This window comes from Nicotiana tabacum, chromosome 23, assembly GCF_000715075.1.
Source record: "Nicotiana tabacum cultivar K326 chromosome 23, ASM71507v2, whole genome shotgun sequence".
Classification (NCBI taxonomy): Eukaryota; Viridiplantae; Streptophyta; class Magnoliopsida; order Solanales; family Solanaceae; genus Nicotiana; species Nicotiana tabacum.
In genome coordinates, this window is record NC_134102.1 from 114,003,848 (window position 1) to 114,008,493 (window position 4,646).

Below are 4,646 nucleotides of genomic sequence, written 5' to 3' on the forward strand. Positions count from 1 at the left end.
GTGAGTTCAGCGGTGCCTCATCTAGAGGCAGGAGTACTTTTGGTAGATTCCATCCTCCCAGGCCATTTCATTCAGCGCTCCAAGCATTCCACGGTGCCTCAGGTGGTCGTGGCCCTCAGATGCATTATTCTGACCAGCTAGCCTACAGTGCACCACCAACTCCTATTAGTGCACCTCCACTCCAAAGTTATCAGGGTGGTTATTCGGGTCGACAAGGTCAGTTTCAGGGTTAGCAGTCACAGAAGCCGAGGTTATGTTATACTTGTGGTGATCCGAGGCACATTGCTAGATTTTGCCCTCGGGCAACGGGCAGCTCACAGCATCAGAGTTCTCATGCCATGGTTCCGGTACCAGTTGCTGCACCACCTGTTCAGCCAGCCAGAGGCAAGGGTTAGGCAGCTAGAGGTAAAGGCCAGACTGTTAGAGGTGGAGGTCAGGTCATTAGAGGTGGAGACCAGCCAGTTAGAGGCCATCCCAGGGATGTAGTTCAGGGTGGTAGGGCCCAGCCCCGGTGTTATGCTTTCCCAGCTAGGCCTGAGGCTAAGTCATCTGATGCTGTTATCACAAGTACTGTTTCAGTTTGCAGTAGAGATGCTTCGGTTCTATTTGATCCGGGATCTACTTACTCTTATGTGTCATCCTATTTTGCTTCCTATTTGGTTGTGCCCCGTGATTCTTTGATTGCTCATGTGTATGTGTCCACACCAGTGGAAGATGCTATTATTGTAGATCATGTTTATCGTTCGTATGTGATCACCATTGGGAGTCTTGAGACCCGTGTAGATCTTTTACTTCTCGACATGGTTGATTTTGATGTCATATTGGGTATGGATTGGCTATCACCTTATCATGCTATATTAGATTGTCACGCCAAGACGGTGACCTTAGCTTTGCAGGGGTTGCCTCGATTAGAGTGGAGAGGGAATCTTGGCCATTCTGCCAGCAGGGTTATCTCTTATGTGAAGGCTCGACATATGGTCGAGAAGGGGTGTCTAGCTTATTTGGCTTATGTCCGCGATTCTAGTGCGGAGGTTCCTTCCATAGATTCGGTACCGGTTGTTCGTGAGTTTCCAGAGATGTTTCCTGCAGACCCGCCGGGGATGCCACCCGATAGGGATATTGATTTCTGTATTGATTTGGATCCGAGCACTCAACCTATTTCCATTCCTCCATATCGCATGGCCCCGCCAGAGTTGAAAGAATTGAAGGAGCAGTTGCAAGATTTGCTTGATAAGGGCTTCATTAGACCTAGTGTCTCGCCCTGGGGTTGCATCAGTGTTGTTTGTAAAGAAGAAAGATGGATCGATGAGGATGTGTATAGATTATCGGCAGTTGAACAAAGTCACCATCAAGAACAAATATCCATTACCGATGATTGATGATTTATTTGATCAGCTTCAGGGTGCCAAGGTGTTTTCAAAGATTGATTTGAGATCTAGCTACCATCAGTTAAGGATTAGGGCATCCGATGTTCCTAAGTCAGCTTTTCGGACTAGGTATGGGAATTATGAGTTTCTAGTGATATCATTATGGCTAACAAATGCCCTAGCAGCATTCATAGATTTGATAAACGGGGTGTTCAAACCCTACATAGATTCCTTTGTGGTTATGTTTATTGATGATATCTTGATCTACTCCCACATTCGAGGGGAGCATTAGCAGCACCTTCAGATCGTTCTTCAGACTCTGAAAGACAGCCAGTTATATGCTAAGTTCTCAAAATGCGAGTTTTGGTTGAGTTCAGTTGCTTTCTTGGGTCACGTTGTATCAGCAGAGGGTATTCAGGTGGGTCCTAAGAAGATTGAGGCAGTCCAAAACTGGCCTAGACCCACATCAGCTACAGAGATCTGTAGTTTCCTGGGTTTGGCGGGCTATTACCGTCGATTTGTGGAGGGGTTTTCATCCATAGAAGCCCCATTGACCAGATTGACCCAGAAGGGTGCCCCGTTCAGGTGGTCAGACGAGTGTGAAGCGAGCTTTCAGAAGCTCAAGACTGCTTTGACCACGGCACCAGTATTGGTGTTACCCACAGGTTCAGTATCTTATACAGTATATTGTGACATATCTCATATTGGTCTGGGTACGGTATTGATGCAGGGTGGCAAGGTTATTGCATATGCTTTGCGGCAGCTGAAGGTTCACGAGAAGAATTACCCTGTTCATGATCTAGATATCTTTATGGCGTGCCATGTGAGGTATTCACTGATCATTGGAGCTTGCAGTATTTGTTCAAGCAGAAGGAACTCAATTTGAGGCAGAGGAGGTGGCTGGAGCTATTGAAAGACTATGATATCACCATATTGTATCATCCCGGAAAGGCCAATGTGGTGGCCGATTCTTTGAGTAGAAAGTCAGTAAGTATGGGTAGCCTTGCATATATTCCAGTTGGTGAGAGACCGCTTGCATTGGATGTTCAGGCCTTGGCCAACCAGTTCGTGAGGTTAGATGTTTCTGAGCCCAGCCGTGTTCTAGCTTGTACAGTTGCTCGGTCTTCTTTGTTTGAGCGCATCAGAGATCAGCAGGATGATGATCCTCATTTACTTGTACTAAGAGACATAGTGCGGCACGGTGGTGCCAAGCAGGTTACTGTTGGAGATGACGGAGTTTTGAGGATGCAGGGTCGTATTTGTGTGCCTAATGTGGATGGACTTCGTGAGTTGATCCTTGAAGAGTCCCACAGTTCCTGGTATTCTATTCATCTGGGCGCAGCCAAGATATATCAGGACTTGAGGCAGCATTATTGGTGGAGGCGAATGAAGAAGGACATAGTTGCCTATGTAGCTCGGTGCCTAAATTGCCAGCAGGTAAAGTGTGAGCATCAGAGACCTGGTGGTTTACTTCAGAGGTTAGAAATTCCTGAGTGGAAGTAGGAGCGTATCACTATGGATTTTGTTGTTGGACTCCCACAGACTCAGAGGAAGTTCGACGTCGTATGGGTTATTATGGATAGGCAGACTAAATCAGCGCACTTCATTCCTGTGGCAGTTACTTATTCCTCGGAGCGATTAGCAAAGATTTATATTCGTGAGATCATCCGTCTTCACGGTGTGCCCGTGTATATCATTTTTTATCGAGGTACGCAGTTTACCTTGCAATTTTGAAGGGCAGTACAACGTTAGTTGGGTACGCGGGTTGAGTTGAGCACAGCATTCCATCCTCAGACGGACGGGCAGTCTGAGCGTACTATTCAGATCTTGGAGGATATGCTCCGCGCTTGTGTTATAGACTTCGGAGGATCGTGGGATCAGTTCTTTCCCCTTGAAGAGTTCGCCTACAACAACAACTACCAGTCGAGCATTCACATGGCTCCCTCTGAGGCATTATATGGTAGGAGATGTCGGTCGCCAGTTGGGTGGTTCGAGCCGGGAGAGGCTCGGTTGTTGGGCACAGATTTAGTACAGGATACCTTGGATAAGGTCAAGATTATTCAGGATCGACTTCGCACAGCTCAGTCTAGACAGAAGAGTTATGTCGATCGTAGAGTTAGTGATGTTGCATTCATGGTCGGAGAGAGAGTGTTACTTCGGGTATCGCCCATGAAGGGTGTAATGAGGTTCGGAAAGAAGGGCAAGTTGAGCCCTAGGTATATCGGACCTTTTGAGATTCTGGAGAGAGTGGGAGAGGTGGCTTACATGCTTGTGTTGCCCCCTAGTTTAGCAGCTGTTCATCCGATATTCCATGTGTCCATGCTTTGAAAGTATCACGATGATCCGTCCCATGTGTTAGATTTCAGCTCTGTCCAGTTGGATAAGGATTTGACTTACGATGAGGAGCTGGTGGCAATTCTAGCCCTGCAAGTTTGCTAGTTGAGATCAAAGAGTTACCCTTCAGTTCGAGTGCAGTGGAGAGGTCAGCCTATTGAGGAAGCTACTTGGGAGTCCGAGTCCGATATGCGGAGTAGATATCCCCACCTTTTCACCATCCCAGGTACTTTTCTATGTCCATGCGAGGACGAACGGTTGTTTTAGAGGTGGAGAATGTGATGACCCAAAAGGGTCATCTTATGTTTTAGAACTCGAATCTGCGCTCGTAAGCCTTAAAAGTCTCATTTTTACCCTCCTCGATTTGCGTGCATATTCCGGGCAGGTTTCCGGAAAGCTTTATGTTGAAAATTGATGAAACTAAGAATTTATACCTTAAAAGTTAATTTAGTTGAATTCAGTCAACATTTTTGGTAAACGGGCCCGGATCCGTGTTTTGACGGTCTCGGTGTGTCCGTATCAAATTATGGGACCTGGGCGTATGCCCGGAATCGAATTCGGAGGTCCCTAGCTCAAGTTATGAATTTTTTAATGAAAATTCAAAGTCTGAAAATTAATTATTTTTAAGAATTGATTGATGTTTGGCATTGTTAGTACCGGGTCCGTATTTTGGTTCCGGAGCCCGGTACAGGTTCGTTATGATATTTAAGACCGGTCTGAGCAATTTGGTAGAAACGGAGTTAATTTGACGTGATTCAGACCTTCGGTTGAGAAAATAGTAATTTTAAAGTGTTCTTGAGAATTTCATTCGATTTGGTGCTAAATTCGGAGTTCTAGGTGTTATTTTGGCGATTTGATCGTGCGAGCAGGTCCGTATGATGTTTTTAGACTTGTGTGTGATTTGCACTTAGAAAATCTGAGATTTTTGCTGCATCAACTGTTCTG